Raw genomic sequence first — 26,264 nt, forward strand, 5'->3', positions numbered from 1 at the left:
GGTGTGTGGCAATAGGGCCCAGAGGTGCTACTGATCAAACAGTAGTGAGGGTTGGTAATACATGGATCATTTCCTAAGAAATTATTATAATTGGTCTTTTGTGTCAGGTGACTGATTCTGGTCAATATCAGACATTAAAGGCTGCAGGAAGACTTAGTACATTTTCGCTATTTCACAACCAAGAGAAACTCAGCACTGAACATCTCCCTGTTTTGCTCATTATTGATTATATCATGACTGAATGGAAACTGCCGAGCTATGTACCAACTCTTGTGTCAGAAATGCACTGCTCCCAGACAGGAAAAAGGAAAGCACATCTCTTTAGCTTCCCCTTTTATAGTCAAATTCTTACTGAGATATTGGGGTTGCTCTTGAGTCATCGAGTCACATTCTAAACTGTCCCTGACACAGGAGAGAAGACAGCAGAGGAGGGAGGTCCTGAAGCAATCTTAACCAGAGGAGAGGTAGTCACAGTGAAGAAGAAAGGGACATTGGGCTGGGGATGTGGCTCAAGTGGTAGCACGCTCGCCTGGCATGCGTGCGGCCCAGGTTCGATCCTCAGCACCACATACCAACAAAGATGTTGTGTCTGCCAATAACTAAAAAATAAATATTAAAAAAATTATCTCTTAAAAAAAAGAAGAAGAAGAAGAAGAAAGGGACAAGTGTAGCTCTAGGAGCTGGGGAGGTTAAAAAGCCACACCATTCTGAGCCCTATCGACAGACTAAAAAAATGAGAATCTAGCCCATAGGGGGCAGACCTGCACCAAGGACCACATCTCATTTCTCCATTGGTTTTGGTCTCTGGGGAAGGCACCCAGAACCCTTTTCTAAAACATCAGATTCATTCTGCATGGAACCTACCTGCTGTTGATAACAATAGCCTATAGTATTAGAGTTATGCTTTTCTCTGAATGAAAATAGAAATCCTCCCTAGTCTAGCCTATCTGTCTGTTTTAAGGAGAAAAGAAGAGGCATCAAATAGTTGAATATTCCCAGGAAAGTTTAGAGACCCTTTCTACCCAGAAGCACTTGTGTGGTGTTTTTGGTCCCCACCTTTGAAAGAAATAGAACATTTTAACTGGTTCACCTAACAAATCAGCTCCTTAATCACTTCAAGGACTCTAAATGGATCTGAAGTTTAAAAGTGCACTAAAAGGATTCCTCACCTTTAACAAATGATTGAAAATAAGGTGACGACCTGGGCAGGGCCAAGCAAGGAAACTGCAAGGGCAAGGGGGTTTGTGCTGATGGGCTTCTTGAAACCGGGAAATCATATCTTCGTGAACTTTGAACATGATTGTTCAGCTCAAATATCCCTAGAGTTCAGTGATTTGTTTTTTATTTTAAGGGGTTTTTTTTCATTGTAAAAAAATAAAAATAAAAACTCATTTCATATTCTACTTTGCATATAGAAATATATATTTAAAAATATAGTAATCTTCTAGTATCCCAAAAGATAAACACTGCCCATTTGATGTCCATCCTCCTGGGTCTTTGAATGGGTGCACAGACATGATAGAGGTTCTGCAGCCTTGAAAGGCCTCTACTCCTGCTCTGTTCTCTCTTCCATGGACAGCTGCTGCTATTCTTGCCCTGCCCCTACCATAGGGGCTGGGGACTGACAGTTGTGAATGGTATAATGAACATATTTCAATCCTTTCACTGTGTCCCTGGCCTGTATTCATGGTCTCATTTGTGTAATATCAAAATCTAAACTTTAGATCTTGGAGAGTGTTCTGACTGTGCCTCTTGCCTTCCCGCCCCTTGACCACCTCTGTGCCTGGGTCCCTGCCCATCCTCCAGCCCCACAGACCAGCCGGCTGCTCCACCATCCCCCCACACCAGGTTTCCTCAAATGCTGCTCATCCCCTTTTGCTGCCCCTTGACCGCTGGCTGCCACCACCGCGTCTCTAAGGTGGGGCCTTCCTGCCCTGGGAGGATCTCAGGCGAGAGGCAGCAGCCTTTCTAGGATCACAGTCACCAGCACAGGTTGTCAACTCTGCTGAAGTCCCCAGGACGACTGAGGGAGCAGCTGTGTGAGGAAGGCACTGTGCAGGGGAGCCCCAGAGGTGCCAGTGAGGGACCAGGCAGGAAGCTTGTCAGCAGTGCACTGGGCTAACATCACCTGCTCTCTGCCAAACCTCAGTGAACGCTATCTAAACACAGGAAGGAACTGTGAATGCCCTTGAGAGATGTTTTGAGCTCCCGTCAGTGTTTCAGCTTGGTGTGTCCTGAAGATACATGTTGTGGGCCCTGCCCATATCTTGAACCTTCTGAACAGAGCTGGGACCTTAGAGCAGAGAAGACAGCATCTTCAAATAAGAGCACCAGAGCTGAACGCAATGTTAGCCCAGATCACGAGTCCTCCCTTTTCTATTTAACAGGCTCCCAGGGACATGCCTCCAGACCTGCCCAGAGTTGGGCTGAGGACCTGTTTTGAGATAAGAGGAGTCTTAGAAATTATCAAGGCCAGCCAGGGGCAGACGGGCCCCTGTACAAGAGTAGCTCTGACGCCATTCCCCTCATTCTCCAGGTCACCTCATCAGGTGTGGCGACCTGCCAGGCCAGACCTCTCCAGATGGTCCCCTAGGGTTTCCCTCTTTCCACCACTCTTGCTCAACCAAAACAAACTACTCCTGCCGGTCCATCTGAGGGACTCCCCCACTGAAATCAGATACCCCTGTGGAAAGCCCAGCTGATAAATAAATGTCCTCCCCACAGCTGTGAAGAGCTGATAATGACTCCTGGTGGTTTTACACTCTCAAAAGATAGTCTTATTTTGGAAAAGTCAATACATTCAGATGGCTCAAAATTCTAACAATATAAAAATGTTCATTCCTATGCCTGCCTAGCCTCCCTTAGGACACTTCTCATTCCAACTCTCTGCAGATAACTAATTTTGTTAGTTTCATGTGTATCTTTTCAGCGGTTTTTTTATACTCTGTAAGCAAATAGAGATAATACATAAGAGTTTTCAGAACCATAGGCCAAAAGAATCTTGCTCACCACTGGCTGCCACCACCGCGTCCCTAAGTTGGGGCCTTCCTGCCCTGGGAGGATCTCAGGCGAGGGGCAGCAGCCTTTCTAGGATCACAGTCACCAGCACAGGTTGTCAACTCTGCTGAAGTCCCCAAGACGACTGAGGGAGCAGCTGTGTACTCTGAAGATTTCATGGAGCAACAAGTCTTTCCTAGGGGCCCTTTTGTCATAACTTTGAAGTGTCTGCCTTCTTAAAATTGAAGTTCCTCACACTAAAGAAAATTGGTTCCTGTAGGGCTTTAGCCAGATCACACACACCCCCCAAAAAAAGAAAACAGTCCTGCTGCCTCATGTCCAGGTCTGAAGTAGAGCTGGAAAACCTCTGAGACCCCTTTCCTCCTTTGTGTTCATTTGTTGAATCAGGCACTGAGCCAGGTCCTGGGGACACAAATACAGTCCCTGCACTCATGGCAAAAGGAAGACAACATGGGCCAAGGTTGTCACGGAGATGATTCAATTGCAACTCACAACAAGTACAACCCAAACAGGTCTATGGTTAAGAAGGGAATTGCCTGGCCCCTATAGCTGAAATGTGCCAAGAATTGGTTTGGCCTTAGGTACAGCTTAATTCAAAGAGTACATGATGTCACTAGGAGCCATCTCTTGGCTCTGCACCCTCTGGGCTGGTTTGGTTCTTAGCTATTCATGATGGCCCAAATGACTTCAGGCTCACATCTTCACCACTTTAGACCAGTGGGAGTGAGTCAGTGATTGCAAGAACCAAACAAAAATCCCGGGATCAAGTGCCCTTAATGCTGATTGGCTTATGTAAATCACCTGTCCATTTCTGAGCCAATCACTGAAGCCAGGGTGGATAGATTGTACTGATTGGCCTAGCCTCAGTCACATGCTCCACTCTAGCACCTAGGGGTTGGGTCAACTTTACCAAAGCACATAAGATTGAGAATGGAGGAGGGTGGCACTGGAAAACAAAACTAGAGTACTGTAACCACACACAAAGTAAATAGGCTGCTAGCCCACAAAATTAGGGACTGTCCACCCCACTCATGTAATTAAAAGTGAGGTGAATGATTAAAAGGGGAACTGCCAAGTGCCACACAGGGCCTGGCCCAGAATGAGACATCACACTTATCCCCTAAGGAAGGAGCAGCCAGATGAAGTTCACTGGTTTTTATCTGCGGAGAGGAAACTGTTGTGGGAAGGCCCAGAGGCAGGAGAGAAGGAAGCCCTTTAAAGTCCTAAGGAACTTAAAGACCTAAGTGCAACTAGAGCCCAAAAAGCAGGCACAGCAGCAGGATGACGATCAGGGAGAGTGACATGGATGAGGTGGGCAGGCCAGACAGGGAGAGAGCCCATGGGATGGTTCTGCCATAGTTAATCCAAGCCAGGCTCCTCTGCCAGACTCCACAAATAACAGATTCCTGGTGGGCTGAGTGTTGGGGCCTGCTCCCCACCCTGCAGTTGGGGCCCAGTGCCAGGTGAATACAAGGATCAAATCTGACCGAGACACCTCCCTGCCTAAAACGCTCAAGAGCCGAATCCCACATTCCCAACACCTTCAAGACCTTGCCCACCCTCGGGCCTCCTGACTCTCCCCACCCTTGTCTTCTCCCTATTCCATTGGTCCCACTGAAGGCCCCAGGAGAAGAAAGAGTAGCTACAGAAGAGGTGGACTTGAGCCACAGGCATGTTTCTTCATCTGTTTTTGTTTTGTTTTGTTTTTTGTAGTTGTAGATGGACAGAATGCCTTTATTTTATTTGTTTATTTTTATGTGGTGCTAAGGATCCAACCCAGTGCCTCACGCATGCTAGGCAAGTGCTCTGCCACTGAGCCCCAGCCCCAGCCGTGTTTCCTCATCTTAGCAGAGGATCTGGAAGAAGGCTGGCCAGGGACAGAGGCCTGGTATGGACCTCAGCCTGTGCCCGTCCCCAGGACCTAGGATCAGGCACAGCATCCAGCCTGTCAACCAGTATTACCGTATTCCCAGAGAACACCTTCCTCCTGGCCAGGACTTCTCACAGGGCCTGAGGTAAGAACAAGCATGGGAAGGGAGCGTCAACTTTCCTTGGCCAGAAGAGAACAGCAGGGCAGGGGAGCATAGGACCGGGGTTGTCTCAGCTCAGAAAGCTACTAAAGGCTCCATCTGTGGCCTCCTAGGAGAATGTTCCATAACTTCTTTCAGGGAGCCATGGGACATGCACTTCACCAGCCTCATGAGGCAGGTAGAAACAGCAAAATGAGACACGGTCAGAACCAGGTTTACTGTCTCCTATCTCTCACCTTATGTTTTGGGCAGAGTTCTCTCCCCACTTCCTCTCTATCATTTCTGATCTTTCTGACTTGTATTTAAGCTACCCAATTTACATATGTGTTTGGGGGTTTTGAGTTTTTTTTTTTTTTAACTGTGCTAGGAATCAAACCCAGTACCTCACACATAATAGGGAAGTGCTCTACTACTGAGCTACATCCCAAATCCTTTTTATTTTTATTTTTAGGTGGAGGCGGGGGCTTACTAAATTGCCCAGGCTGACCTTGAACTTGCAATCCTACCTCTAACTTCTGAGTAGCTGGGATTATAGTCATGCACCCCCACACCTAGCTACATATGTGTTTTTAATTAAAAGTTGTGTCTATTATTTTCTGGAAGAAGATCAGATTACAAAAAGAAGATGCAAAAGTGTGTTCTAATTCCACAGAGCCACCATAGATGTAAACTAATTTGTTATAGACCAACTCCAGTCCTCAACTGTCCTATAAAGCCTTTCCTTTATTTTCTGCCTCTCCTGTCAAAATGCAATCACAGCCACCATGGGTGGACGGTCAGCTTCCTGTTTAATCATTTGCTCACTAATGCACCGTGTACAATTTCCTCCTGACAGCTCAACAAGTGCAGTACAGCTGCAAGCACACATCTGTGTTTAGCTAGTAAATCAGCCAAGCTCACGCCAATCATATCTTTTATGCAAGAAGACTGAAAAAAAGGGATGTAGCCTCACGGGGACCCCGGTGTCCTCCTGAATGTGATTTATGTGCAGCAACACCCATCTGCATTTTTTCATTTGTCAGCTAGAAAATTATGCTCCTCCAGATCTACTCAGAATCCACCCTAAGAGATCAACAGTCCCTGGCAGAATCTCCAGCTACAACTCAGAACTCTTGGTGCACAGCCATTCTGCCATTTTTGCACAATTGAATAAATCTCACTTTTCTATTCTTAACATTCAAACTCTGTGAAGGCAGCACCATGCTTCTTGCCCCAGGAACTATGGCTAGCAGAAAATAGCAGGGAGGCCACCCAGCTGAAGGCAACCATGCAGGATCTGGGCCCCAGCATTGCTGGAACCACTCAACAGGGACATCGACCCTATTTCTGAGCCTCCATCTGCTCCTTTTCCTCTTTTCTCCAAAATATTTTCTGGGCACATGTGAAGATGGCTGTGAGCTTTTAAAAAGAAGGACTTATCTGGCCAAACAGCCACGTGACCATTGTTTCTGAAAGGCTAAGGGACTAAATTAGCCCTTCTTCCTCCCCACCCTACTCACACACACACCCACCACACACACAGTGGAGCTGAGCAGGGATGGATAGGACAGAAGAGGGTGGTTCTGGGCCCTTCCTCTCAGCCTCCTCCCCTAAGCAGGTGTTTCTCACTGACAATCAATGGATGGGCTCGGGATCCCAGGCACCTGCTAAGCTCTTTATCAACAGAAGAACTGAGTCACAGCAAAGAGCCTAACAGCCACCAATCATCACATGGAGGTCATGTCTGCTACAGCCATCTTTCTCATTAAGCATAAGCAGCAGCCCTGGGTGACTCACTTCTCACACCCCAAGCAGCCTCTGAGGTGTTTTTGGAGATAAAAGGCGGGTTCCTCCAGGGAGCCTTCTCATTCCTCTCCCCTTGCAGAAGCAGCAGCTCCTGCCTGTGGCTCCCACCAGCCATGTTCCCCTGCACTACAGGAAGAGTGGGGGTGGGGTGGGGGTGGCCAGGTAGGAGGGTACTGCAGGGTGGACTGGGGCAGAGGGGAGGGAACCATCTAGAGCCTTGCTCACTGTATGCTCTCTGTATGCTCTAGGCAGCAGGCCTGGGCAGCACCTGGTGCCTGTTAGAAATGTAGGTTCTCAGGTCCCACCCAATTCTACTGCATTTTACATTCCCTGGGTGATTCTAGCATGAAAGCTTGAGAAACACTGAATCTGCAGGACTCCATGATAAATGAGAATAGAGGCCAGAGCCTCAGATCATTCCTTCAATCTTCCCACACAAGTGTGAAAACCTTCACTGTGCAAAGTGAGTTCTGGTAAGAGCCTTGGGATGCAAGCCTTACTACCCCCATTTTACAGGTGAGGGAACTAGACTTAAAGAAGCCAAACATCTTACCCAGCATTGTGCTGGGATTGCATCCTGGGGCTGCTTGACCTCACCCCCACCCCCCACACCTTGAAGCAAGAATTAATACAGCTTCTTTGCTTTGGGACCTGCAAGGTGTAAAACACTGCTCCCAACAAAACACATCCCCATTCTAACCTGGAACTGGCACTCACTTTAGGAACATGGGTTGAGGTTCCTTGGGGCCTCCCAGCAGGGATGGGAGGAAGAGGTGGGGCAAGCAGAACTCCAAGCTGCTCCCGTGAAACAGAGCTGGACACAAAATCACAAAAATCCTGGTAGCAGTGGCCTTGTCCAGGCTTGTTCTGCAGCCAAAAGCTCCATTGGTCAAGCAGAGTCCTATGGGCCCCGGGATGATTCAGCAGACACATCACTGCAGAGATTATGGCAGGACACTCCTCCGGAGGCAGCTTCTCCAAGTTACAGGCCCCGGCTCCAGCCCAAGCCTGTCTCCAAGACCTCTCTCCAGAAATGCAATTTCCAACAGCTTTCTCTGAATCCAGTGCCAATGTCCCTCCTCAGTGAAGTCTTCCCAACTACCTCCAAGCAAACAAAGGCTCTAGGCTCTGTGGTGCCGCAAAACAGAACGCATTCAATCCCACAAACTTCTATTGGGCATATAGAACAGGTCTAGTAAGCGTTTATATACCTTATCTCACTTGATCCTTAACACATGAGAAGATATCATTATTCCCACCTGACAGCTATGAAAATGGAGGCTAGAGGCTTGTGGAGCGAGGGTCCCAACTCCAGAGCCAGTACTTTTGTTTTTTTTCTTTTGGTACTGGGAATTGAACCCAGGAGTGCTGAACCACTGAGCCATATCCCAGCCCTTCTTTGTATTTTATTTAGAGACAGGGTCTCCCTGAGTTAGTAGGACCTCACTAAGTTGCTGAGACTCATTTTGAACTTGAGGTCCTCCTGCCTCAGCCTCCTGAGCCACTGGGATTACAGGCGTGTGCACTGTGCCCAGCCATAGCAAGTACTTCTTAACCCCACAAGAACAGCATCCTTCATAAATGTCACATAGGACTTATCACATTACTTGATAATTATTTGGTTGCAAGTGTGCCTTTTCCACTGGTCTGTACACCTCCAGCAGTTCCCATCATCTTATCCACTCTTGTCTCCCAATGCACAATGGCTAGAACATAATATACCCTGAATAGACAATGTCAAACTGAATTATTCAACATGTACCAAAATGCTATGTGCCAGATGTCACACAAGGCATGAGAACTGCAAAGATTAAAAGGTGTCCCCACAAAAACCACCCCTGCATTAGACTTGCAGACATTGCAGTAGATTTAGCACTTGTAACATGGGAAGGATGCACAGTGTGGTGAAAACCTGGGAAGGGGGATTGGAGGCTGGGGGGTGGGGGAGGGAACAGTGGCCAGGGAGGGGACCAGGCAGATGGAAGGGAAACAGGATAGTACAGAACTTTGCCAAGTGGACAAGAAGGACAGGATGCTTCAGGGAGAGAAGAGCAGCGGGTAGGACACAGAAGTTTCAGAGATTTGCTAGGGCTGTAGGGAAAAATAAATAACACTCTCGAGGGTGTGGTTTTCCTAATGGGGGCTCAAATGCAGGCCTACTGCTTTCCAAGGCAGAGCCCAACACCATCCATGACCACTTTGAAAGCTCACCTGAATGCATCTTTCTGCAGAGCAAGAAGGGAAGATGCCCAGGTGGGTATGCCCAGGGGATTCTCCCAGGGCTCCAAAGAGCCCAACCACAGCCCCAAGAGAATGGAGAGAAGTTACTAGAAGTCCTTGATGGTTTTTCAAGACCATTCCCACTGGGGTCTCTGAAATTCCCTCCAGTCAATAGAAACAGAAGATGTTGGGAGTAAGTGTTACCCACCCCCAGCAGGGTACAGGAACTATTAGTAGTTTGGAACCACTAACACTTACAGGGCTTCAGGGAGTGGCTGCAGGCTGGACAGGTGGCCTGGGCCACACTGATATGGGCCTTGTCTTCTGTGCATCATCTCCCAAAGGTGATGGGAGCCACTAAAGAATGGTAAGCAGGAGGTGACAGCTCCACAAAAGTCTCTTTGGGTTGTATTGGGGGTGAGGAGGAAAGAAAGAATTGAAGCAAAGGAGGTTCAACTGCAAGGAGTTACCCCAGAACTCAAGGTGGGGCTGCACAGATGCAAAACAGGAGAGGCCAAGAGATGGTTAGGAGGTGACACCCAGAGCCTGTGACCAACAATAAGAAAGAGGGAGTCCAGTTTGGCCCAAAGCTCAAGCCTGGGCAGCTGGCTGATGGGACTCTGGAGACAGAACAGAAGGGAGAGGAGGTTTGCAGAGAAGAAGTAACTTCTGGGACATGTTGGATTTGAAGTCTGAACTATCTAAATCAAGATGCCCAAGAGGTGTGGCTGTCAGGAGGGAAAACTGGCCTGGAGGGAGAGACTGGGAGTCAGCTGACTATAAGAAGGCACATTTCCCAGACAACAGAAGCCTGGAGTAAAAAATAGCATGACAATGAGTCACCCAAGATGGTCTTTCTCTGCCTCTACCTTCTCCCACTCAGGGAAATCCAGCCCCTCTCAAACACACCCCAGGGAATTCTGGGGAACCTTGGTGTATGTGTATGGAAGCCTCCATGAGGAACTTACTTTTTTTTAATGTTTTTACTAGTTGTTGATGGACCTTTACTTTATTTACTTATTTATATGTTGTGCTGAGAATTGAACCCAGTACCTCACTGCATGATAGGCAAGCACTCTACCACTGAGCCACAACCCCAGCCCATGAACTTACTTCTTGAACTAGACCCCTCCTGCTACATGGTATCCATGGTTTCCCCCTCCCCAGCTCCTGCTCACTGCAGCGGTGTTTTGGATCATGCCAGACTCAGAAGTGGGCCTGGACCTGATCCTCACTGCCACCACTGTTGCTGTGACCCACTGGGACCAGTGCCCACCATCGGCAGCATTGCTGTCTGCATTGAAAAGGAATAAATGCACAAAAAGCAGGTGGAGTGCAACCACGGGTGGCTTCTCTGAAAACCAGTAAGACTCAACCCTACCCTAGTCCTTCCACAGTCAAGCCCTATCTGGATCCTGGTCTGCTCCAGGTCAAAGCTAACTCAGCCTCCACCTGCTTCACTTATACCACCACTACCACTGCTAAGGTTTGAAATTCATGAGGAAGTTTAATTGTCATTATGACAGTATTAAGAAGTGAGAATCTTTAAGAGGTGATTAAGTCATGAAGACAGGTCCCTCATTAATAGCCACTATCATGAGAGTAGGTCAGGTATCACAGTAGTGGGCTCCTGATAAAGGATATGTCCAGCCCCTTCTTCTGTCTATCTCTTGCCTTTTCCTGCCTATCCACCTTCTACCATGGGATGATGAAGCATGAAAGCCTTTGCCAGATGCCAATGCCATGCTCTCTTACTTCCCAGCCTCTAGAATAATAAGTTAAATAAATCTCTGTTTTCTGTTTCTGATATAGCATCAGAACATGGAGTAAGACAATCACCATCACCACCAACATCATCCCAGGAGTGTCCTCAGTATCTCCATTCCTGGAGATCCAGGCCCCACTGACACCCTGGCTCCAGTCCAAGCCTGCCTCCCTTCTTACCCCTGGACTGGTATCATTCAACAATGATTAACATTAAGAACATCCATTTGTATCTGAGAAAAAGAATACCTAACCTCACCCACATCACACAATCTAGAGGCATAGCCCACGTAGACAGTAACTCCCCAAGTCTAGACTATTTAGTCTTAAATAGCATCACCTGTGGGTGGACCATGAGCAAATTCTGTTGGCACTACCTTTAAAAGATGGGTAGCAGGGCTGGGATTGCAGCTCAGCGGTAGAGCACTCGCCTAGCATGTGCGAGGCTCTGAGTTTGATCCTCAGCGCCACATAAAAATAAATAAATAAAATAAAGATACTGTGTCCAACTAAAAAATAAATATTAAAAAAAAGATGGGTAGCAGATATTAACATGGTTTTACTATCTCCATTTTGCCCAGACCCATCCACTATTATCTTTTACCTGGGTTATTTAAATAGATCTGAATGCATTCTGCTGTCATATATAAATTTTTTAAATTTTTCATTAATAAATAAATAAATAAATAGATCATCAGTCCTTCTGCCTATTCTTAACACAGTAGGCTGAGGGAGGCTTTTAAGACATCAATCATACTATGTCACTTTTCTGCCCCAAACCCTTCCTCAGAGTTAAACTCATGTCCTTACAAAGTTTTGACAAACCCCCACCAAAACACACACACCTCTGTCACTCTGATCTGATCTTTGAGCCGCTCCTGATTCACTCTGCTTCTTTCTGTCCTCCTGCAAAGGATCTTGGATGTCCTCTCAGGACTGTTAAAAAACAAAATTTCAACAAATGTAGTTTAAAGATCAAATCGGCTCTTGTTTGTGATTCATGTAATTGGGCAACTTCCTATCTCAAGGTTTGGGAAAGGTACTCCAGTGAACGGAGCAGGGGAGCTGGGTTTTGGGTAGAAAAGGGCTGAAACAGGCAACAAAAAGTTGGTCATTTCAAAGCCACTTTCTTTATAGGGTTAAACAGAAGGGATGCTGTCGTGCCTACCGAGGTACAGCGGGCCCCTTCTGTTTGGTTGCTGTGAATCTCCTGGTTTTTCTTCTTTGAAGGGAAATTCAGTCTGATTCTATGACACCTGGCACGAGTGACTCCATACTGGTCCGGTCTGTTGGACCTATTGAAGGAGCCCAGTCCAAAGCTCCCATAAATGTCATTTAAAAGTCCTTGGCACTTTGTCCCTCAACCTGGAATACTTTCCCTGCATATGGCCACAACCCGCCTCTTCAGTCTTCGCTCAAGATGTCCCATCTTGGTGATTGTGTCGTCTCAAATGCCAACATCCACACACATTTCCTCTTTCCCTACTTTATTTCTGTCCGTTATGCATCTTACTCATCTACCTTGTTTACGTCTGTCTTCAGAAGCCCAGGATTGCGTCTGTTTTGCCCCCTGCCATACTCCCAGTGTCCAGGAGAGTGCTCGCTGGTGTGTGTTGAATTAAATCTGATTTATTGACTGGGATGGAGGGGATGAATCCACAGCCTGCCTCTTTCCCAGGAGACTTCTTTTTCCCTGATAAATATTTTTAGGTGACTTTATCCACCCGGCCCCCAGACACAACCAAACATACCTGAGGACTGGGAGAACGTGGCTTCAGTCAAACCAGAAAGCCTTGCTGGGATGGAGGTGGGGGTTGAAATCCCGAGTGTGAAAGGTCACCGTGGGCATCTGGGCAGCAGGGGGGGAACAGAAGTAAACAGAGAACGGGCTCTTGTACTTGGTAAGTAAAGAGGAGGTAAGGAACTCAAGAGCCTTATGAGAGCCTAGAATAAATTTCGTGAGAGGGAGAAGAGAACAGAAAGCATAAAGAGGTGTGGACAGACCCTTCAGAGGTGGGATGAGGCTCCCTGTGTGCCCTTGGGATGGAGGTTAAGATGGCTGGAAGTGAGAGGTCACTGATGCGATCCTGAGGTCTCCCAGGATGATGGTAACTCGCATCAGCGGCAAACAAGCACCAAAGTCCTCAGAGCTGTGAGGCAAGCTGTGAGAAGCACGGGGACACTGAATTGCCTCCTGGTATCCAGGGGGCAACTTCTTTCTTAGTAAAGTGTTTGATTTTTAGCCAGAACCATTGCCACCCAGAATTTTTTCTTTCTTCTGGTGCTGGGGATCAAACACCAGGGCTTCAAGCACTCTACCATGAGCTACGTCCCCAACCCTTCAAAATGTTCAAATTGCATTGCTAGCCTAGCTGGTTGCTTGGAGTGGCCGAAGTGCTTCTGGAAGCTTTTCTTCTGAGGCCAAGCTGGAGCTCTGATGTGGAGACCAAAGCATAAGCCAAACCGAAGTGTAGGCCACATTTTGGGCTAGGAGGACTAAGGTCCATCTTAAATGAGTGGGAAGAAGTTTGGGTCCCTGAGAACTCGATGGAGGAGACTTACCTGCTCTGAGTCTTTGACACACTGTTTTATAGGCTCTCTGTCAGCAGAGGAACTAATCCCAAGCATTACAGATGGTGGAGGGGTTGATCTCAAAGGAGGAAACTTTTCTGAAGGAGGGTGAGTGCAGGTGCCTATAAATAGCATTAAGAAGCAGCAAGAAGGCCACCAATGGCTTCCAGGCCTCAGGTGAGTTGGGAGTGGAAAAGAGCAGCCTCACTTAGAACTGCTAAGTATCATGGTATCAGCTCAGGCACGTGATGGAAGAGAGAAGCTCTGCAAACCCGGGGATTGACCCTCACCAATTTGTGATCCTCCTGCCTCGGTCTCACTAAGTGAAATATAGGGATGAAAAGAGAGCAGGGCTCAGGTGAGTTGGGGGCTCAGCCCGGAAGAGCTGGACGGATGTTTAGTTCCCTTAACTTGGTTGACGGATCAGCCCAAGACAAAGTCCACAGCACTGGCTTGGGTTGATTAACAACCAGCAATTCTCCCTGTTGACCCACTCCTGAGTCCTAGCCAGGGTGAGCGCTGGTGTTTAGTCAGCTTTTTCACTGCTGTGACTAAAAGACCTGGCCAGAACCATTGTAGAAGAGGAAAAGTTTATTTGAGGGCTCGCAGTTTCAGAGGTCTAGTCCATAGATGGCTGGGTCCATTCCTCAGGGCTCGAGGTGAGGTGAACGTCATAGCCAAAGAGTATGGTGTAGGGAAGTGGCTCCCATGATCATTAGGAAGCAGAGAGAGACTCCGCTCACCAGACACAAAATATAGACCCCAAAGGCATGTTCCCAATGACCCACCTGCTCTGCCTTTAGTTACCACAATTAATCCCATCAGGACATTGATTCATTGATTGGGTTAAGGCTCTCATCACCCAATCATTTCTCCTCTAAACCTTCTTGCATTGTCTCCCACATGAGCTTTTGGGGGACACCTCACCTCCAAACCATAATAATGGCCAGGGGGATTGGGGTGCAATGAGGCTGTCCTTGGGGGTGAGACCCTAGTTTCCATCTGTGGGAAGAGAAGCTAGCAGAGCCCAAGCATCAGACAGGGCCTGACAAATGGTGCCAAGTCTACAGCCACAGCCCCCAAACTGCCTCTCTTCCTTCTATGAACCCCAAATGAAGGAATTTAGCCATGCTGCCAGTGGTGCACAGGCCAGGCACGGGTGTGGTAGCGGGCAAAGGGTAAACAGCCTCATTAATGGAGAAGGAACGTGATCCCCACAGGGTCCACTTATTAAAGTCACCTGGTTCACTATATGCAAAACCAAAAGAGCATAATGCTCAGATCACACCCCAGTCAATAAAATCATAATCTCCAGAGATGGGAAAGAGGCCCCAGAGGTTGTTAAAGCTCTCCAGATGTTTCCATGTGCTGCCAAGATTAGAACCTGATCTTGAACTCTGGCCTGGCCATTCACCAGCTGTGTGGCTTCAGGCAATTCACTCCAAGTGTGCTTGTGTCCTCCAGTGTGAAGTGCACATTCACCCAAGTACTACCATGTGGGGTTCTTGTGAAGGCTGAAGGCACTTTAGGCAGGGTCTGGCCCAAAAGAACTCGTCTGTAAGTGCTAGCTACCATTCTTCATGGTTCATGGCTATTATTACTCAGGATTCAGTTTGCCAATCCAAACCTAAACACGGAGGGTTCCCCTCTATGACTCTTGGAATTTGTCAAATCTCATACCCTCAAACAGTCAAGCGATTTGTTGAGCTGGGGATCGCTCAGTTTCTGTGATGTTGGTGGATGATCCCAGACAGGGGTTCTGAACAAGACAGGGCAGGAGGAAAAACAGAATCCCACATAGGTTGATGACTGATTATAAATCACCTACTTTTCAGCATTTAGTTTTTTGTTTTGTTTTGTTTGTGTTGTTGTTTTGTTTGTTTTTTGGCAACAGCTTTATTGGGACATAATTCACATATCATACAAAGTGCATTTAAAGTGCATCTGAAGGGCTGGGGATGTAGCTATGGGATAGAGTGCTTATCTAATGTGTACACAGCCCTGGGTTCAATCCCCAATGCCACAAAAAATAAAATAAAAATAAAATGAGATTTAATGGTTTTTAGTGCGTTCAGTGATGCTTTGTTGTTGTTGTTTTGGTTTCATAAATCACCGCCCAAGGTCTTGTTGCATTCCAGTTCTGTTTGTTGTTCCTGGTCTGATCCTGGAAGAATGCTGTTAATCCCACACTGATCCACTCCCAAACCCCAGCGTGGCTGGTGCAGATGGTTCCTTGAAATCTGACTGTGTGAGCATGACACTGCTTGAACTGTGGCTGTCAAGTCTCTGTTACAGAGGACATGTCAAAAAAGGAAGGCACAGGGTTGGCAGGAGAGGAGCAGAGTCCTTAGCAATGGAAATGGCTGGGGAAGGGCCTCAGTCTCTCTCTGCTCCTGTCTCGGCAAGCAGGGTTGGCTAAGTGGCTTCTTAGGACAGGCCCCAGCACACACAAGGCAGGGTCAGTCCTCCCAGGATTCCCAGAGAGCAGCGGCCGTGACATGGTGCTGCACCCCTTGAGAAGATGATGGCGGCAGCCGGAGCTGCTGGGTTCCAGTTGCTGCTCTCCACATAGTCCATGTGGAATCCCCACTTGGAATTCCCCCAAGTGTTGTCTTGGCCCCCCAACTTCTCTGATTTTGGCCAATTCTCCTTTCCTGCCATCCATCACCTTAGGTAGTTTTCCAAAAATCTGTGCGTGTGTGTGCACCCTTACATAAAACACATGCACATACTAAGACTTTATAAACTTGGTAATCTCCAAACACAACCCTCAGGTCTTTACACCATAAACAGTATTCCCCATCCGGCACCAAAATGCTACCATAGAAGGTTAAACTTGCTTTAAGTCAGTGCTTTCCTAACTTCTGAAAAGATAAGAAGACCTGCTTTAAGATACCAATTCCAAGATCCCATCCCCTGAAGCAAAATTTGCTGGAGAGTCCATAAAACATATCTCCAAGTGCCCCCAAGTGATCCTGAATTTTATTTTATTTTTTTTTTATTTTTGAGGTGCTGAGGATTGAACCCAGGGCCTTGTGCATACAAGGCAAGCACTCTACCAACTGAGCTTATCCCCAGCTGTTTATTTTCTTAAATAAAGTTGTTGTTGTTGTTTTTTCTTTATAAAAAATGCAGATGTCTCTCTACCAGAGATTCCTTTGGTTTAACTGGTCTAAAGGAAGAATGGGGAGGGTGCGGACTGGGAGAGGGGCACTTAGACAGATGTTTTCCAATATTCCCCAGGAGAGTTTAATGTGCAGGAGCATTTCCACTGAGCTTTGTAATGATAATTTCAACTAAGTTTTCTCTCTTCTGCATTAATTAAAATAATTAAAAGTAATTTTTTAAAAGCTCTGCTTCACTGAACGTTGTGCATGCACCAGATGAGGCATTTTATGGCCACACCTTTGCTCAATAACCTCTCAATAACCCTGTTCTGTGGGTAGTCTCGATTTCCAGAGCAGAACACTGAGAGGTTAAATAGCTCTAGTAAGATCACTCATCTCTTAATAATAAACAGCAATGCCATTCTCACTGAATCCCAGGCTAGACTTGTGAGGACTACACCTGGGCTTAGTCTTGTGCCCAAACTGCCTGAAAGGGTCCATGGGAACAGTGTTGTTCTGGGAGTCATGGAGCGTCCATATCCTATGCCCAGTTTCACAAGGACAAAATGGAACAGAAGTGTTCACACTGCTTTGAACCAGTCCAGCAGTGGCAGGCCCTGCAGGAAGTACCTTCAGGTCACTGGTTGACCTAAAGTTTGGTGATGCATCAGAATCATTTGGGCTGTGTATTTAAAATGGACGTACCTAGACCCTGTCCTCAGAGATGGATGCAGTAGGTATGTCTGGGAGGCAGCCAAGGTGTCTGCATTTGCATAAGGATAGCCAGTACTTCTGTCGCACAAGGTTGGAGGAAAAACAAAGGAAAGGGAGAAGATCTGAGAGAGGAAGTAGACTTTTCCAGAAGGGTAAGAAAGTGGCCTCCTGTGGGGGTGGAGAAGGCTGCATCCTTAAGGATTTCTTGCCGCTTTCTTCTTATCTGGATAATTTCTACTCCTCCTTCAAGACCCAACCCCATGTCGCACCTCTGCGCTGTTTTTCTCCTCGGCATCAGAAAGAAGAAGGCCCCCTCAGGACTGTCACAGCCCCTTAAATCCCATCACTGGTGCATTTTCTTGATCCACTGGCTCACACAGTGGTTTTCATTGCCTGAGTCTCTGCGGATGACTTGTTCCTTGGGGGTGAGGCCACAATTCCCAGGCTGCCGTCTGCTGTGCCGCAGCTGGACAGCCAGGGAGCTGGAGGAGTCCCAGCTGCTGTGCAGCGTCTGGTAGCCTGAGCAGATGTTTGAAGACGGGCAGGTGCTGTTAATGCTGCAGAGGTGAGACACTCACACCCCAGCACCGGGTTGAGACCCAGTCCCTTGACAACAGTGGTCTGCCGTGCCCAGGCCAGGGTCAAGGAGGAGGCTCAGAGGTTTCATGGAGCATGTCCACCCAGCAGTGAGGCAGCAGCTGCAAGAAGCCCATGGGCAGGGTGGGGTGGTGGGAAGGAATGCTCAGAGTGATTACTGAGGTCAGCCTTGGGCGGAGGAGGTGCTGCTACTTGTTTGCCAGCTGTATTCTTTCCCTGTGGCTGTTCTGCCACAAGAAATTACCACAAAGTGGGTGGCTTACAACAACAGAAATTCTGTCACAGTTTTAGAGGCCAGAAGTTGGAAGTTAGTATCACTGGGCCAAAATTGCAGGGGGCGGGGCATCATCTATCCAAAGCCTCTAGCAGAGGCCTCTTCCTTACCTCTCTCCACTTCTGGTGGTCCTGGACATTCCAGATAGTGGCTCCATCATCCCCATCTCTCCCCGCTCTTCACATGGCCATCTTCCCTGGGCACCAGAGCTCCCTCTCCTCTCTCTTTCAAGGACACTGAAAAACCAGCCTCTACCTCAGAGCAAAGCCTGTCCAAGGAAGGGACATGACCTTTGTCCTTGGAAAGACCCACAGAGCACTCCTAAGCACATTCCCACCCTGCTAAGTTGTTTATCTACAAATAACAGGAGAGATTTGCTTTGCCAGGTGTCCCTGACTCAGTCAGGCTAGGTGGGGACCCATAGCATCCCCTAGCAAGCCACCAATCAGCATGAGACAGGGAAATACCTGGCATGCCAGATGACCCTCCCAGTAGTTTATGGTTTGGGAAACCAGGTAGTTCAGCACGAATACCCCTCTTGGCTTAAACCAATCAGTTCAAATGAATCCCCCTCTTGTAGTAACCAATCACCCCTACCCAACTTTTTCCTGCCAGTGAATGTGCTAATCATGTTTTAGAGTTGTTATTGATTTGATTTTCCTGTGGTGTGTGATGATTTGCTAAGAGATGCTATGATGTATGTGGGGGTCCCTGCCTTCTCCAAAGCATGTATAAAACTGCTGCAAACCCTGGGCTCGGGGCATCTCAACGTCACCAGTTGCTGTGTGTGCACGGAGGACCAAGCTAGCTCACAAGAAAAACACCTCTTTGCTGTTTACATCGATCTTGGTCTCTGGTGGTCTTTTGGGGGTCCCCAATTCAAGCATAACAACACCAGATTTAGGGGCCACTAAATCATCCTAGATGATTTCACCTGGAGAGTCTTGTTGTTTGATCATTTTGGTTTTTGCAGCGCTGGGGATGGAACCTAGGGCCTCCTGCACGCTAGACAAGTGCTCTGTCACTGAGTTACGTGAGGGTGAGGGGTCCAGGTCCACAGTGGACATTCTGTGAACATTTTTAAAAATTGTCTAAAAGCTTCTGATAGCACAGCAACTCCTTTATCTTTATCTTCCCCCTGCACATCTGGCCACCGGCCCCCATCTCAAACATCCACGGTTAAACCTCTTGTCATTTGCTCCTCCTGTGGTCTTTATCAGTGTAACACTTCCAGTCTAAATATCCCACAGTTGCTGCCAAATTCTCCCTCCTTCATCCCCTAATCAGTGGCTGATTCTTTCTCCTGAATATTCCTCCAATCACTTTCCACCTCTTCTTGCCTACTTTGTCTTCACGCATTCAAAGCCACATCATTTCTCACCTGAAGCATTGCAATCGCTTCCCCTGGTCCTTGCCCTGCCTAACTTATGTTGACAAGACTGACATTCCTAAGGCATGGATCTGATCTCCTGCCAAGATTGCATAGAGCTTTTGGGTAAAAGCCCAAATCCCTTAGCATAACTCCAAGGCCCATTGTGACGCACACTGGGGCATATCTCCAGCGGTATCTCCCATCTTCCCCCTAAGCTAGAGCCATATGCCTACAGATCCCGAATCACCTCCACCCTCTCTCTCTCTCTCTCTCTCTCTCATTGCTACATCACTTTGCTAAGGGATTTCTTTCACCTGGAACATTCTTTTGTTCATTCCTTACATTATTAACCTTCGTTCGACCTCTAAGACTTGGCTACTTCAGAAGATCTGTCATGGCCTTAACTCTCTCTGGGCTCCTGTGGGATCCTGTTCTACCTCTCAAGACACTTCACACATATGTCATCAATGCCTACTATCTATCCACCTGCCATACACCTGCCGCAGACAGTGAGCTCTTTGAAGTTTGGGGCTGTATCTCTTCTCTGTTTCCAGCACCTGGTCCTGTTAATACCTGTCAATAGTCTGTGCCCTAATAAATGTTTGTTGAGATGTCGAAAGCCAAGACAGAGCAACATGATATTTTGATACACAGCTGGTTGATTCTTACACAAAGAAAAAGACCATGTTATACAATGAATGAAATTGTGGGCAACATCCTTAATAATGTTTTATTAGAACATACCAAAGTCCAAGGGCTTAACATGAAACCCAGCACTGTGAAAGTCTTTTGCTAGGAGACTGGGCTAATGAAGTCCTGTATAAACTTTCTTCCTGCAGTCATCATAAACATAAGAGTCACTGTTCAGAAGAGGAGCCAATCAGCACACGCTTGAGAAGCCAAGATTTTGATAGGATCTTGACTGCTTATCAGTTCAAGGTTAAATTTCCTGAGTGGGTCTGATGGTGCACACATCCTGTGTGGTTGATTAAAGAAGATTTGAAGTTTTGGATAGCAAGTGCCCAGGTGGCAAGGGTCACACACAGTCTATCGGAAGGCTGAATCTCTTATTAAAGAGTGAGGCCTCCTCATCTCCACCCACAGGTATGTCACAGGTTCCTGCATGCAAACCCCACACTCCAGTTATGCTGGATATTCACTTTCTCTAAGTACATCTCAAACCTTCCCACTTCTACTGTTTTCTGTAACATACCTGGAATACCCTCTCATTCTAATTTCTACCTAATAATATATTCATATGTCAAGGCTCAATTCATTGTGATTGAGTATTGGAGATACTATATACCCATTAGCCCTTTCTTCCACATTCAACTTCTAGTAGCACACATGGCCACCTGGCTGAGGACTACATTTCCCAGACTCCTTTGTAACCAGGTAGGACCAGCATATCAGGTCCTGACCAACAGAATATGTGAGCCACCCCTGGATCTGGGCTTCAAAGCACCTGTTTTTTTTCTTCCCTTCTGCCATCACCCTTCCCTTAGGCTGGAATACCAATGTGGCCATAACCAAATTTTAACCACATGGATGAGGAACAATACCCTTCAGGAGAGTGGAGCAAAGCTAAAAGAAAGCAGAACTGAGTGGCCTTGTGGAGCTGAGCTGTTCTATCTAGATCACCACATACACCTGCACTGTCACAGGAGAAACAAAATTGCATCTTAAGATTGACCCTGCAAAGGAACTGAACGGGTATTTCACAGAAGAAGAAATACGATCCATCAACAAATATATTAAAAAATGTTTAACATCTCTAGCAATTACAGAAATGCATTAAAACTTCACCAAGGTTTCATCTCACTTCTGTTAGAATGTCAATTATCAAGAATACAGGGGACAACAAATGTTGGTAAGGATGTGGGGGAAAAGGTACACTCATACCTTGCTGGTGGAACTGCAAATTGGTGCAACCACTATAGAAAGCAGTATGGAGTTTCCTTAGAAAACTTGGAATGGAATCACCATTTGACCCAATTATCCCACTCCTCACTTATAAACAGAGGAATTAAAATCAGCATACTACAGTGACACAGCTACATCAATGTTTATAGCAGCTCAATTAATAATAGCTAAGCTGTTAAACCAACCTAGGTGCCTCTCAACAGATGAATGGATAAAGAAAATGCAGTGCATATACACAACAGAGTATTACTCAGCCATGAAATTATGGCATTTGCTAGTGAATGGATGGAACTAGAGAATATCATGCTAAATGAAATAACCAATCCCCCCAAAAAACATAGGCCGAATGTTCTTTCCGATATGTGGATACTAACTCACAATAAGCGGGGGGAAGAAAGGAAGTATATAAGTTCATTGAATTAGACAAGGGGAAGAGAGGGGAGATGGAAATAGGAAAGACAGTGGAATGAATCAGACATAATTTTCCTGTGTTCATATATGAATACACAACCAGTGAAACTCCACATCATATACAACCACAAGAATGGGAAGTTATATTCCACGTAGGTTTAATATGTCAAAATACACTCTATTGCCATGTATATCTAAAAAGAAGAAATTTTAAAAATCTGGGAGAGGAAAAAAACTGACCCTATATGAGTCACTGTATTTGTGGTCTCCGCCCTCTAACTTATTTTTTATCTACCTTCTGCTCTGCAAAACTTCCCCAGAGCCATCTGCAGTCCAGAGCGGGGAGCCTTGGAGACAACATTCACACCACACCCATGTGGCACTGTGGTGAGCCCTGTGCAGGTTAGATTCTCCCTAGTGAACCATAAGATTCCTGCAGATGAGGGGGGTGCATGCCTGTGATCCCAATGGCTCTGGAGGCTGAGGCAGGAAGAACGAGAGTTCAAAGCCGGCCTCAGGAAAAGGGAGGTGCTAAGCAACTCAGTGAGACCCTGACTCTCAATAAAATACTGAGAGATGTGGCTCAGTGGTCGAGTGCCCCTGAGTCCAATCCCTGGTACCAAAATAAATAAATAAATAAAAGATCCCTGTGGAGAGCACACCAACTTCTTCTTGGACGTCCCACAGAGTGGCTAGCACCAGATCTGGGGCACAGAAGTCACTTTGTTGAAGAAACAAGTGAATCAACAGCACTTCCCACTCAATTTCTCTTTTTAGAAGCCAAACAAGGATAGCAGCCCAAAGTCAACACACAACATATTTATACAGAAACCAGAAAGAATGCAGCTGACAAATAGGAGGCTGGTGCACTGAACCGGGAAGAGCGAGCCTCCAAAAATAACCGCGATGGGAGAGCAACGCCTGGAGAGAGCCCTCTGAGCAGCACAGATGGTTGCTAAAGCCCTGGATCAAAGCCCTGCTTCCTCCCACACCCCTCAGAAGACCCCAAGGGAAATGGCCACATGCTCTCCAATCCTGGACAGTCACTTCTGCCCCTGGATCACCTTCCATTGGCACTTTCCATGAAGCCAGGCCTGTAAATGGAGTTTCTCAGAAGAACTTGGGAGAGGGGCAATCGCATCATTCTACCAGGACATCCCAGAAGTTCAGGAAGGAGAGAGTATTTCCCAGGCAATAAGGAAAATGCTCAATCATAAGGAGAATGGGTTTGGGACCAGAATGCACGGTTGAAACCTAGCCCTGCTGCTGACCTGCTGTGCAAATTTGGAGAAGTAACTTAGCCTCTCCTTACCTCGATGTCCTCATCTGTAAAACAGGTGTGATAATAGTACCAACTCATGAGGTTGCTGCAGGATTGAGTGTATACATTAAGACATCCAGGACTGGAATTGTAGCTCAGTAGTAGAGCGCTTGCCCTGTACAAGTGAGGCACTGTGTTCAATTCCTAGCACCACATATAAACAAGCAAATAAAATAAAGGTCCATCAACAATTAAAAAAAATTTTAAAAGACACCCAGAAGAATGGCAGGCACATGATGGTTGCTGTCACCAGTATCACCCTTATCCTCATTGTCCTCACACTTGGAGGTGGCTCCAAGTATAAGAAACAAACAAAATACACATTTTCCAGATTGAAAAAAAAAAAAAGAGCCTGCAGTCCCAGGTACTCAAGAGGCTAAAGAGGGAGTGTTGTTTGAGCCCAGGAATTGGAAGCCAGCCTGGACAACCTAGTGAGACCCTGTCTCTTGCAAAAAAAAAAAAAAACGGAGAGTGAGAAAAGTAACTTGCAGCTCCAAGGGCTTGCATGATCTGCCAGAAGTCACCAGAAAGATAGCACCCAGGCTCTCTCTGGTACCCTGGCTGTAAGCCACATGCTAATATGGGAGCTCTGCAGCCTTCACCTAGACATACTTATCTTGGGTCCTGGGCTCCAGGAGGGAACAGCTCCCAGAGGCTAAGAGCCATGGGCACTGTAATCCCCTCCTCCTACAGGGGTGTTTTCTCAGGAGTCACGGGTGAGGGTGCTCTGTGGGCATCGCCTCTCTGCCACTCATTGCCCAGCAGGCTCCTGACCCCCAGCTGAGCCCCCAGGGGCTCAGACTTCTCTGCCAGGGTGGGTCTATGCCCAGGAGATGGAGGCAGTGCAGGGTGGAGGAGGACCAAGAAGATTTTTATGATTAAAAACAGAGGAAGATATGAGAAGGGACCAGAAAGGCACAGATGACATCATGAGGAAGTATTTATAAAGGAAGGAATGAGTGAGGAAGTGCAAATGAGAACACAGAAAAAGTGTGCGGAACACAGGTGCTTCCTATGCCGTCCTGGCAGAGGTGATCAGATCAAGCCAGGCTCTGTGAGTGTGTGTGTGTGTGTGTGTGTGTGTGTGTGTGTGTGTGTGTGTGTGTCAGGGTGGGAGACTGTGTATACCAGAGAGTATGGGAGTATTCGACAGAGACACAGATACAAGTGATGGACAGAAAGAGACCCAAAGTCAAAGAGGCATCCAGAGAGAAAAGCAAGAAGAGGAAGAGAGAAAAGAACAGAGAGAGGAAGGAAGAGTAAGAGAAGAGCGGAGGTGACAGACACCAAGATCCACATAGTACCACAGATTTTCAAAGTGCCCTCCCCATAGTCACTGCGGAAAAAAACAAATAAATAAAAAATTGAACAGCAGTTTCTCTCCCAAAGAAGTTCCTTTTCAGGAAAGTGCTAAAATATTCTGGTTGCTGGGTGCTGACCAGCATCTCTGGCCTGCAGTCCCAGTTAACTCCCATTCCTTCCTCGTTCTGATTCGATGACCCCCTCCCCTCTTCCTGCAGCTCTGTTGGAGAAGATAAGCTGTTGTGGCCACATGTCCGCTGACCCAATTTGTCAGGCAAGTGGAGTTCTTTAGTGCAGCGTGCCATGGATTGCCTCTGGGAAGAGGTCACACACCATTTCCATCCCCAGGTGAGGGAGTCACATAAAAAACAATATGCTCAGATCCGAGGTCAGCGTTGCCCAGCATGCCCACCGGTGGAGAAGGAGCCTGGAGGTCCTTCCGGGCTCTGGGGAAATTCACCCCTCTCAAGTCTCAGCAGACACAGAAGTGATCATGGCTCCCTCTTCAACTGAAAAGAGAGGGACAGCTGTGAGCTCCCACCTACCGGTCACAGTTCCCACTATTCCCAGTCCCCATTGTCCCCACTGCCTGTCTCCAAGGCCCCTTGAGCTTGGCAGCTCCACATTTCACCCTGTGAACTTCCTTCCAGATCAGGCATGATTCCAGGCCGGGTTCTACCACCACCCCTGTCTTGCTCTGGGAGAAGCTTGATCCACCCCAGTGTGAATCCACCCCTGAGGCTCCCTCTGAGAAAGGCCTTCCCAGCCCCTAGTCCATGAGGCTCACAGGCCATTCCAAGGCTTGTTAGATCTGTGTTCCCGGCAGGCCTGGTACACAGGTGTCCACCTGCAAAAGATTCCTGCAAAGATTGCTTCTAATTCCTGGGATTCATAGACCTTTCTTTTTAAGTCCTCTTAATCCAATCCTAATGCCACACAGCTTCTTCCTACAGGCCCTGGGGAACTCCTTCACAGCCACCAGATGGGCCACCAGATCAAGAGGCCAGAGGAATGCCAACTCCAGGAACTCCTCAGCTTCTCCTCGCACCCCCACCCCTCCTCATTGGTCTTCTATGGCTGCTGTAACAAATGTGGCTTAAAACAACACACAGTGACTCTCTCACAGAAGTCTGAAACCTAACTGTCAGAAAGCTTCCTCCAGAGGCTCCAGGGGATTATCTGTTCCTTGCCTCTTCCAGCTCCTGGGGGCTCCTGGCTTTCCTGGCTTATGGCCACCTTATTCTCATCTCTGGCTCTGTGGTCACATTGCCTTTTCTTCTGTGTGCATCCAATCTCTCTCTGATTCACTTTCTTATAAGGGTACCTGTGATTCCATTTGGGCCCTCCTAGATAATCCAAGTCAATCTGCCTCTCTTGAGATCCTTAATTTAATCACAAATCTGCTAAATTGTTTTTTTTTGCTATATTAAGTTACACACACAGGTCCTGGAGATGAAGATCTAGCCATATGAGAGAGGGGCACTGTTAACCTAACATTCCTGGCCACACAGAAACTGTGGCTGCAGGAAGATGTAAATCCTCCCCGGCCCTAATCCATCCCTCCTATCCCAGAGAGGGAGCTGCTAAGAGAAGCAACTGGTGGGGTTAGGGAAAAAGAGAGAAGGTGATAGAAGAACACCAGAGTGCTGGTCTCCAGGGTCATGTTTCTCCTTGCTAGATTTGTGACCTTGAACAAGTTGCTGAGTTCATTCAAACATTTATTGCATGCCTTCTCTGTGCCCAGAGGCTTGCCTGCAAAAAATGAGAAAACAGTGTATACTGAACTGTGCTTGTGTTTGGAACAGTGCCTAGAATTGTGCCTGATTCATAGAAAGCGCTCAATAAATTCCAGCTG

The 26,264-nt window shown here is 47.2% G+C and overlaps 1 protein-coding gene across 1 annotated transcript in view; it reads right to left on the reverse strand.

Moving 5' to 3' along the window:
• Nucleotides 1-20,156: 20,156 nt before the first annotated feature.
• Plekhf2 (pleckstrin homology and FYVE domain containing 2) overlaps nt 20,157-26,264 on the reverse strand; it is a 79,772-nt gene continuing 73,664 nt past the window's right edge. Inside the window, exon 3 of the mRNA XM_078016891.1 lies at nt 20,157-26,161. The gene's annotated coding sequence lies outside the window, so the exon portion shown is untranslated. The remainder of the gene's footprint in view (nt 26,162-26,264) is intronic.

Source organism: Ictidomys tridecemlineatus, chromosome 7 (assembly GCF_052094955.1).
Source record: "Ictidomys tridecemlineatus isolate mIctTri1 chromosome 7, mIctTri1.hap1, whole genome shotgun sequence".
Lineage (NCBI taxonomy): Eukaryota > Metazoa > Chordata > Mammalia > Rodentia > Sciuridae > Ictidomys > Ictidomys tridecemlineatus.